Genomic DNA, 12,278 nt, shown 5'->3' with positions numbered 1-12,278 from the left:
CGACCCTTAAGAATACTCGTAAGTCGCGACTGACTCTTGGCTACAACAGAATATCAGTGTTTTGCTCTTTTAAGGGCAAAGCAATAAACTGAGTTGTGACCATTTTGTGTTACTATGGCACACGCATGAAGGAAGGGAAAGAAAGGAGAGTGTTAGTTTATATATTTTGTTTTTTTTTTTTGTTTTGTGCATTTTCATTTTTATTCTTTTATCTCTTTTACTGTGTATTATGTATATGCTTTTTTTTATTGTAATTTGTGTGCTGTAAATAAAGTAAATAAATCATCTATCTATCTATCTATCTAAGTGAACGCAGTACTTCATTATTGGGATAGGTAAAGAAAATAACTGTGAATGATGTATACCTTTATACACAATAAATTATATATATAATAGCAAAAAAATATAAACATAATATATGTAGATAAATATAAAGTAATATAAAAGGTGATGAATAGCCATTACTGTTCTAATGAGTTCATAAAGTTAGCATGTATTCATCCTAACTATGATCGTGCATTCACCACCGTGTGCTAACTTTATCCCCCCACTAGGAATTTTACAATGTACACTCGCCACAAGTGGCGCCGACGTGATTATTGTGCATTTAATTTTAACTCCATTATTAAACAATGTTATGGAAATCGGATCGTAAGCGGTGAAAATATCGCGTTACAAAGTTCAATCGGAACTTGCGTAAATTCAACATCCTTATTCTAACTTTGTTACCGAGAAATGGGTTCACTCCTTAGAATTATAAATCAGGATTGTTTACAGAACACACTTGCACTATGTTAAGCACACTTTAGGGTTGTTTTTTTTTACATAATTTACTTAAAACATCCGCTTGTACCATGTATAGTGCGTTTCAATATTAATGTAAAGATAAATAAGTTTTGTGGTAATTATAACAGAAATAATATCTAAATGAAGTTAATGACAAATCGATACATTCGATCGTATAATCGATTTTTAAAACATTTTTTTTTATTTATAATCACTTGCGCAATTTACTACATACCTTAATAAAGAACATATTATTAACATATTTCGTATTTCAAGTTTTAAGTATTTTCAGTTATAATCGATTTTTTATATACCATATATTATTATTGGATATCAGCTGACTGTCTTATGGTCGAGTCAGTTATGCGTTTGTTTACATTTTTATTGAGAACTATTGAAGCAACATATAGTAGTACAAAATGATTCTGTTTTATGTAATATTTATTTTATTAATGTATTAATTTGTATTGTGCTGCTTTGCTATACATATATATATATATATATATATATATATATATATATATATATATATATATATATATATATATATATATATATATATATATATATATATATATATATATAGCAATCTACCATCTACCGTTGTCACCTAGTTTCACTTCAATTATTCACACACAACTATTAACTAACAAAATATAAAAAAAAAATTTTCACAAATATATTTAAATAGTATATATATTTTGCGAGGTTTCTAGATACTTATTTTTAACTATAAAAAAAACTTAAAAAGTAACTTATAACTTTCCTATTCTTTCTAGTGACAAACAATTTGTGTATTCAAAGTAAAAATGGTCGTTTGGCAAGCGATAAGACTTATCGAGTTGCGTCTATGAAAACAATATGATTTGTGCATGCGCATGCATTTTATTGGTTTCATACTTGATGCACATTTTTTTTTTTATATAATTTAAACTGTTGTGACAGGTGCGGTGCTCTGTACGCTCGAGTTACTAAACCGGTTTCTGATTTAGATACGTTCCTCCCGATGTGATGTTTTCTTATTTTAGCGCTGAGTTTTAAAGTAACTAATAGTGAACTTTATATTTTTAATAAGTGTAACGCTCTTTAAATTTATTAAACGTGTGTCATTTTATTAAATCTAATAGCAACATACGATGGTGGTCGTTTGGTACCTTTTTGTATATTTCTTTACCCGATGACTGATAAAGTAAAGAATTATTTATTTTTACTCTGGTTATGTACTAAGTTTTTAACTCAGGACATTTATTATAGGAGAAATCTTAGCATCGTAGGTTATGCCACAAATCCGTCTACAGAAGTATTGTTTTTAATGGGTGATAATGGAACTCACCGGCGCTATCGGTATACACCGGCGGGACACCAGTGAAGGATGATAGGTAAGGATGAAGCAGGTCAGTTAGCCCATCGTGACGAATTCAACAAGAATTGTTCACGATGGTTTCCAGGAGGAACCACGCGGAAGTCGACTTAATAGGGAACTTCATTGCTAACAATCCCTTTCCCCCCTCTACAGAAGTATTAGCACGAAATATCTCATGGATCATTATTAGTCCAGAAATTCTTCACTTTAGATGGCACTACCATCGCACAAATATTGGTAACAGTATATTTTTCGATTGAATTTAATCTCTATCTATTTTTGACCTCAGTTAATTATTGCAAAAATTCATTCATTTTTCTGTATTACTATATAATATATATATATATATATACATATATATACATATATGTGGTTTGTTCGTACTAAATTTTATTATCACTTTGTACAGTTTTAATGTAGTTACATAAACGAATCAATAATTGTATGGCACATTTATATCCTATCGATAAAGTAAATCACTGAGTTTATTAATAAAACTATTAAGTAAGTATAATATAATTGCGTAATATTATTTATATGAAGGTATTTTAAAAACGGAATCAATGTTGATATAATTCGTTTTAGAATCAACACGCGATCGAGGAAACTTCCGATTAACAGTATTATTGAAATCAAATCAAAAGTGGCAAAAATATAGCGTTATATAGTTCGATAGGAACTTGTATAACTTCAACAACAACAACAAGAAGAGACTACCGACTAAACCGTCTTTCAAAAAAAGCGTCCACGATCACTTTTTATCTTTATCTGAGTAGTAAGTGCTTTATATTATTCTCAATTTCGTGTATAATATAGTATACATCATATATGTGTAAGTATATTTGTTATTCATATATATTTATTCGTTTATATATGTAATTTTAGTATGTATGTATATCAATAATTAGTAGTACCGCATTCGAGTATTCTGACACTTCCCTATGGTTGACTGGGAGAGAATGCTTTTAGCATTAAGTCCGCCATGTACACATATTTGTACTAATGAATAAATAAATAAAAAAATAAAAATAAAATCCTTCATTTTAACTATATTACCGAGAAATCAATATAATCCAAAGAATTGTTCAGATCCATTTACAGTTTACACCATCTGAAGCTCGTTTTGGGATTGTTGTTCAATATTGTTTATTCTAAACATCCGCATATTCCAATTATATTACGTTTCAATAGAACTTAATGCAAAGGGAAGTAAGTACTAACACGTAAACACTCTCCAAATGAATCATATGATCGATTTTTTAATATTGTTATTTATGAATAACTTTTGCTCGGTATTTTGTACGATTTTAGTAATTGGTAATAACTTCTAGTTAATGTCTTTCAAAAAAATATACACCATATTTAAAGTCAGATTAGCAAAAACACAATTTTATAAACTGCATTTTGCGCAAATTGGTGCAGTAGTTTTTATGCAACGCCAGAACTAGATAGGAGAATTAAGATCCTTAAAGATAGGAATAAGAAAGGAAGAACAGATAGAAGTCGGATTGAGAGCCACTTTAAACGAATTCGGTATTTAAACATTATTACGCAATATTTAACAATTATATTGTAATATTTAATATAATTATGTTGTAATCTTTTGGAGGAAACAATAAAGAGTATCTATCTATCTATATATATTTATTTACATAAACTGAAAATAAATGTAATTGCAAAATTTTGTAAATGCTCAAATTTATTTAGCAGCTCCTCGAGCACATCTAAGAAATAGACGTTGACATAGTTCAGAATGGAAAGTAGAATTAATTGAAAAAGTATTATTTTGCTATTGAAAATGAGAAAATATTGGAGACATTTGAGTGATATGTAAAGTACATCCGTCTATTAATGTCATTAGTAAAGGAGGTCCACAACATTATACCACATATGATAAACATATATACATAAAGTGACGGTATAATTGGAGGTCATCTGCATACACATAGAAGGAAGAAGTATTGACTCCAGAAATATTAATAAAAATTGAATTTAATGAAAAAGGGAAAAGTACACCGCTTTAAGGCACACCAGCAGTTAATGAAGTCCAATTCGATAAACTATCATTCGTTCTTACACAGTGCTAGTGACTAGAAACAAAAGAAGTGAACCATTCTACATCTGGAATGGAAACGTTGACTGTACGAAGGTACCGAGGCAAACGTCGAATTCAACATATTTGAAAGCATTGTTCAAGTCCAACAAAATAATTGCAGTTAATTTCATGCCATCCATAACCTGACGTACACCCACTGTAATATTAAGCGAGTCAGTAGTGTTATAAGAAGGATTAAAGCCTGATTGGAAGGAACATAATAGGTCGTTGATGGAAAAGAACTTGTATAATTGGCTATGAACTATGGATTCTAAGACTTTAGAAAGAATAGCTAAAAATGGATCTGGGACTGTACTGGCGAAAACTAGTCGGATTAGTAATTTTTTTTATGGGTGAAAATGGTATGGTAACCCCACCTGCGCTAACGGGATACGCTGGCGGAGCACCAGTGAAGGGTGATAGATGAGAATGAAAACAGGCCAGTTAGCCCATCATGATGAGTTCCTCAGGAATTAACCATGATAGTTTCCAGGGGATCCGCGAGGAGGTCGACCTGGTTGGGTATATTGCTAGCAATGGGATTCTCAGTCTCCATTACTAACAATCTCTTCCCCCGTTTAGCAGATTTAGGAAGTAATATGACGTAAGCCTTTTCCCATTGTGATAGGAAGATATTAAGCATGAGAGCAAAGTTAATGAGTTAATATGAGTAAGGACAAGCAAAATATCCTTGAACACGGGAAGGAACATATGAAGGCTCACATTATCGCTGCCGATAGCTTTAGTGGATAATGATCGAATAGTTTTCTTGACAATATCTACAGATACTAAGCTGAAAGTGAATGGAAGACAATCGGGTGAGACAAGATTAGAAAGACATGAGATAGTATTTGCCTTAGTCATCACTGATACACCCCTGTTACACTCAGTAACGTATTACTGATTTGTTTTAGGATCAAAACGCGAGCGAGGAAATTTCCGATTAACAATATTGTTAAAATCAAATCTCAAATTGGCAAAAATATCGCGTTACATAGTTCGATAGGAACTTGTATATACTTCAACAATTAGTATACTTTAATTTTAACTGTATTACCGAGATATCAATATATTCCAAAGAATGATTCAGTTCCATTTACAGTTTACACCATCTGAAGCTCGTTTTGGGATTGTTGTTCAATATTGTTTATTCTAAACATCCGCATATTCCAATTATATTATGTTTCAATAGAACTTAATGCAAAGGGAAGTAACGTAAACTCTCGCCAAATGAATTATATGATCTATTTTTTAATATTGTTATATATGCCTGCTGCTTTGTACGTATGGATTTTAGTAATTGGTAATTACTTCTAGCTAATGTCTCAAGTAATAATATATACTATATTTTAAGTTACATCTTCAGAAACATAAATGTATAAACTGGATACTACGCAAATTCGTGGCGTACTATTTGCATAATAAATGTACAGGTAAAAATTATAAACATTGCTCTTATTGAGTTACCTTATATACATACATACATATATATATATATATATATATATATATATATATATATATATATATATATATATATGTATATATATTATTAATTATCTCTTATCTACAGGCATCTATCTATCTAGTTACAATTTTCTTATAATAATTAGACGAGATTAGACTCTTGTCATTTTCTATGCAATCGCAAATTAATAAAAAAAATATTATTAAAATAAATCACTAAAAATCGATCATCAAAAAGATCGATGTTGCGTGCTACTATTGAACATCAGCTGACTGTCTTATGCTCGGATCAACTGTGCGTTTGTTTACATTCTTATTAAATTCTGTTTCTGTCTGATTATTGCTATATTATCGAGATTATTACTTGGATACTATATATATATATATATATATATATATATATATATATATATACCTATTTAGAAAATTCTTTTTTTATATGAATGGATATACTTACAGATTGGTCCACATAGAAATTTTATCAAAATCTGTTGAATAGTTTAGCTTATAAATAATTGGTTTGTGTCACAATTAAAATCGCTTATTTTTTGTGAAACATAATTTAATAATTTGTTTTATATTGTTATTTAAAATGACACTCAAATATATTTTTTTATTGCATAATTATTTTTAAATGGTAACTACGGTATCTGTTTGTTTTTCTATATTTTTTAATCTTTAATCGAATATAATGTATCTAGTGAAAATTCCATATACTGATGTTATTAATATTAGTAAATTTGTAAAGAATTGTATGTAGTATTTTTAAATTCATCATCATCTTCATCGTCTTCTCCCTACTATTATCCCCAATTATTATTCAAAGTCGTCGTAATATGTATTTGCCTTCCATTCTTCTTTTTATGCAGTCATTTCCGTATTAATGATTTATAATTTATGTAAATATTTATTTTAATTTCTGTTTTGCACTACTCACTCACTACTTCCTAGGCCACGGTGTTAGGTTGACTGGAAGAAATCTCTTTTAGAAATAAGTTCGCCTTTACTAACATTGTTATTAACGTCTGTTTTAGTGCAATATATATATATATATATATATATATATATATATATATATATATATAGACTATTCATGTCATTTTTATATATATATATTCATGTCATTTATATATATATATATATATATATATATATATATATATAGACTATTCATGTCATTTTTAGGTCTTCCTCCATCCCTATAACCATTTACATTCATACTTTATTACCTTTCTTAAAACTTGCTCCTATAGATAGATAGATATTGTTTTCTTCAAAAGGGTACAGTAATAAACTTATTATAAATATAAACAATTGCAAGAAATAATCACAATGACAAAAGAATGGACGATCTTATCGCTAAAAGCGATTTCTTCCAGGCTACCTTTAGGTGGAGAGGAGTAATTATAAACAATTTGATCGGAGGCACGATATTGAGATGTAATATATGCAATTATGTAAATATATATCCTTACTTGCTTTTATATATGTACATACACTGTTAGCTTATCTCATATTGGGTTTGCTAAAGAAATCTCTTTTAGAGATAAGCTGGCCCATGTGGACTATATATGTTTTATTGTTTTTCTGATACAATTCCTTTTTGTATATGTGTATATAAACACCTGCATAAATACATACAAATATATAAATACATACTTACTTACATATATACATAAAACATAAAGTTGTAATTTTTTTTAATATTAAAAGAATAAGGTTAATAAACAAATTATGAAGATGACAATTTGCTTAGATAAAAGTTCCTAACTTTTGTTTTAAAACTCGGCAGACATTGTATATTATAAGTAATTATTATGATTGTTTAATATTATTATTATTTGTAACTGTTAACAATACATTTGTTTGTATGTAGGTATGTTTGCTTATTTGCAGGGTGCCAGTGGATGCAGGCCCAGGACCGTTCTTTATGGCAGTCTATGGGGGAGGCTTATGTCCAGCAGTGGACGGATAATGGCCGAAATGTTGATGGAGATGTTTGCACGTTTGGATATTTTCGCAGTTTGCCCTATTGAAGTGTGGCATTATTAGAATTGTCTAACAATTTTCGGAAATAATCTTACTAATTTATAAAAAAAAATAACGAAATAATATGTGTGCATAAGAGATATGGAGAATAGAAGAGGCAAAATGCTGGGCTTCTTATACGACATGACGATTTTTTAAAGAGCATAGAAGAAGGGAAAATAAAGAGCAAAAGAGGAAGAAGAAGACCGAGGAACAGCTACATGGGACAGATAAAATAAATACTAGGTGTTGTCGTGTAAGGAGATCAAGGATATGGCCTGGAATAGAATAAATGGAACTGGCTGGAAGAAGATGCATAAAATAGTTGCACCGACAAGAGGAAACATTTAAAAGAAAAGAAAAGAGACACTTAAAAGAAAAACATATATGAGAGGTCTTATTAAGAGCAATAGAAATCAAAACAAAAATTTTTAGAAATTTTATCTGTTTGTGTTTATCTATGCTATATTACCAGAGGGAGACTTTGTACAAAAGTCGATTGCTTGGGTACCTCTGCCCCATTCGTGTTTCTACCGTGAAGCAGTTGTGTTTGCATGGCTGTGTTTCGGTTTGAAGGGTGGGATATGGCGTGAATTTACTGGGTACAGAGGAATAACACCTGAGTCCTCAGGAATGGCAACGCATGGGGGGTATCATGGGCGAAACAGTATACTCTATTATGTCCATGGTACTGCTTATGACTATAGGCGACGGTTACCACTTTCCATCAGGTGGACCGTAAGCTTGTTTGCCATTCTAAGTTGTATAAAAAAAAATGTTTGTTGCGGCGTCACGGAAAAATCTACTGTCCAAAATTGAATGCAGTTTACACTGTTGTGTTCCTGAAGATTTCTCGTAAAAACCGAAAAAAAACTCACTAAAACGTGATAAACAAATTGATGGCATATTAATGCACCTATTATCCACTAGTATGAAATATAATTATATGTATTACTTACTAAATAAAAAAAAAACAGTGCCAAGTCAAATAGGTATTTGATTAAGATACTATGTACGTTCGTCCCGCCACACGGAATGCTTGGTCTTCGACAATTTACAAAAAATAATTTAAATATTTCATTAGAATCATGTTTTGTTATTAATTTTTTACAAATTTCACTTCGCAACATGTGGTATTTTGATTCGTAAAGAAAAATATTAAAATGAGACCAACTCTAGGGTAGACTAAAGGTTAACAGTAGGCACAATTATCAGTTGTCCAACATATAATATTGAATCGAAGAACCCGATCGATATTAATAGAGATATCCAAACTAGAGTAGGCGATATCAAAATGTCGGACGACCTCTTGAACCCAGAGGAACTCAATGTAGAAATCATAATACACATGAAGGAATTTCACAAGGCCATAATCAATATTATTAAAATTTAAAACATATTTCGTACTCGTTTTGCAACTGTTGCAGAGACAAGAGAAAGAGAGAGAGATAGAGAAAGAGTAGTGAGAGCACTACCTTCGTTTGCAAAAATCTAGCGATACCCGCTATTTAGTGATACTTCATTTTTATTTATAATCCCTCAATTGTACCTGTCAGTGTTACCCATTAGACGTGGGGTTACCATCTCATTATCAACCATTTATTTTATATCTAAAATTGTAAAAAATATATATCTATAGACATATCACTGTTGGGATATAGATTATTTAGAAAAAAAAACTCGACCGCTAAATTTAAAATTAGAACATCGTAATAGTAATTTAATATAAAAATAATAACAATCTAGATTTAATATAATGTATATTAGAACGTATTAAGTGTCACTTACCGATCTAACGTGAGGGCAGGAACGCGTGTGATGCGCGCGCGCACGTTCTCTCTGTATCAGCGTCGCGCGAGTGCTGTGCTCGCTGTGCTCCTGCGCTGCGCACTGCACACGGTATCGAGTACCGTGGCGCCCACCGATCGTACGTTAAACGAGACAGGCCACCTACTTAATATTTTTATTTATCTATCTCAATATTTGAATAAATTTAATGATAGTCCATATTAGCTGAACCTAAACCAGAATTTGTTTAACATCTCTGTAAATTATTGATGCCCATTAATTCTTCTCTTTCCGTGTCAAGAGTACTTACTCTTGATAAAGTTTTATTTGAGAAATCAGTTTAGGGTATGATAGGCTTGATATACCTGAAGAAGGTAAAAGCCCTTAAAATAATAAAAAAAAAAAATATTAAAATAAAAACACAATGAAGCATTTTCCAAATAAATATGTTTTAATTTTTTCCATTTGTTTGTAAAATAAAAGCTTCCTACATTACAATGCTTCTATAAACTGGGTTTAACTGATAATGGTCATTCGCTATACTAGTTCACAAATGTGGTTCACTACGGACTTCAATACACACATGCTTAAATAATGTGTGAAATCCTAATGCACATACAGACAAAATTATTCAATTAATTTTTATGGTTCCTTACAATGGAATACAATGGAACCTTTATGGTGCGACTTTGTCCATCTGTCCGTCCATTAATTAATTCGTCTGTTACAGAGTTATATCTCAGCAACTACTAATATTGTCGATTTAAAATTTAGTACAGTTTTATATGATATTGGCCCACACAAATTGAAAACGGAAATGATTAAAAAAAATTTTTCTTTGCTAGAAGGTCCAAAACGGAAACTGAAAATTTCAATATTAACTCACTAGTTCGAGTAAAAACTTTTGTATACTTTAAAACATTTATTTATTTATTTTTATGCTGTGTAGTTTTAAGTTATGATTAAAAATATGAGGAAAACTGTCTCCCGCTCCTTTATCTGCTATGTTTCTAAAGCGAAAAATCTGAAATAATTACAATTTATACAAGCATCGTTTTTGAGACATTATCAAAAACAAACTTGTACGATCCAGTTTTTAAGTTTTACCAAAATACGAATTGTAGTAATAATAGTAATAATAACTATTAGGTGTCATTTTGATATAAGAAACGCAATAAAGGTTTCGTATTTATGTACTTTTATATGGAACCTTCGGTGTGTCAATACAACACACACTTGACTGGCTTTTTTAATATCATACATATTTAAAAAAAAAGTGCTTTATATACCGTTTTCCTGTATACAAGTGAAAACGAAATCATTAGAGTTACTTAAAATAAAAAAATCTGTCCATTCTTCAGAACGTATACGTTCTTTTGAATTTTTAAATCATGTAATGTATGTCTTAATTATATATTTAAATGTATATCTTAATAAATAGATACTTATTAGGACTAAAATTTCGTGAATTAACAACGACCAAAAATTTCGTACCTTCATACAAAATAAACAGCTGGTCGTGCCACGTTAGTATGGAGCATTTCATTTTTTTTGTCGTTTTTCGATGAATGTTTCTTTGGTGAAAATGTGTCACTAGAGAAACGCTTCCTTCTTTAAGTACCTATAAATTATATTTCCAAAAATATTCAATGTACATTTGTGATTTTAATAGATTTTTTAAAGGCTTCTATGGAGATTCTCAATTCGGTTGCATTTTTTTTTTATATTTTTTACCTCATAACTCTGACAGTTGTAAAATTCTTTTTTACCTTAAAGAATATACTTCCAGTTTGTTCCCTTAAAAAATCATTATTTTTAAAACTTATTTTTATTAAAAACAATATTTAAATTAAAATGTCTAGTTTTAGTATAATTGGAATCGATTTTTTGTAATACTCAATCTTAAATTATATAATACTAGCTTTTACTCGCGACTTCGTTCGCGTGACCAGGATGTGTCTACTGAGTGGGATAAAAAGTAGCCTATATTCTTCTCCATCTGGTCATGGCTGGAAAGAAGCCATATTAGTATATTTAAACAAAGAAAAAGAATGATTTGAATTTTTGCATACTATTCTTTGTAACTCTTCATGTAATGTTTTGTAACTGTAATTTTGATATGTAAATAAATATAAAAAACACTAGTGGAACTATAAAAGTGGTATCATTTTGGAGTACGTCGTCTACCATCACATATAGTAAGTACCAAATTCCATTGTGATTTGTTAAGCCGTTAAAGCGCTATAAGGTGACAAACAAACAAACTCACTTTTACATTTATTTAATACTAGCGACCCGCCCCGGCTTCGCACGGGTGCACATTACATCACATCACATTAGAAACCTTCAAAATTATCAGTGTTTCTCTACTATATTATGCATGTATAATACACATAAACCTTCCTCTTGAATCACTCTATCTATTTAAAAAAACCGCTTCCAAATCCGTTTAGTAGTTTTAAAGATTAAAGCATATATAGGGACGGACAGACAACGACAGCAACTTTGTTTTATACTATGTAGCGATTAACAAAGATTTCAAAATGGCCGTACTCACTTAACACACAGCAGTGGCGACACGTTTAAGAGCGCCGGACTGGGCCTTAAATTAGATTGTTTTACTCACGCTTTGGGAAATAGGCATACTAACGTAATTATAAAGCTAACAATGTACTAACGGTGCCCGCGACTTTGTCCGACGTCTGGTAATTATTTTACGCTCAAATTAATGGAAATTCCAAACATTATCAA

The 12,278-nt window shown here is 30.4% G+C and overlaps 1 protein-coding gene across 3 annotated transcripts in view; it reads right to left on the bottom strand.

The window, feature by feature from the left end:
• The window catches only part of LOC113519810 (myosin light chain kinase, smooth muscle-like), a 42,673-nt gene extending 32,652 nt beyond the window's left edge, over window positions 1–10,021 (bottom strand). For 2 of the 3 annotated variants that reach the window (XM_052895441.1, XM_031911610.2), the window contains exon 1: window positions 9,528–10,021. The gene's annotated coding sequence lies outside the window, so the exon portion shown is untranslated. The remainder of the gene's footprint in view (window positions 1–9,527) is intronic. The other variant, XM_052895442.1, reaches the window with a different exon arrangement.
• Window positions 10,022–12,278: the final 2,257 nt, after the last annotated feature.

The sequence above is a fragment of the Galleria mellonella genome, unplaced genomic scaffold (assembly GCF_026898425.1).
Source record: "Galleria mellonella isolate WM207_F2 unplaced genomic scaffold, CSIRO_AGI_GalMel_v1 utg28, whole genome shotgun sequence".
In the NCBI taxonomy this organism is placed as follows: domain Eukaryota; kingdom Metazoa; phylum Arthropoda; class Insecta; order Lepidoptera; family Pyralidae; genus Galleria; species Galleria mellonella.
The sequence above is the reverse complement of the archived record's forward strand: the minus strand, read 5'-3'. Positions and strand labels throughout refer to the sequence as shown.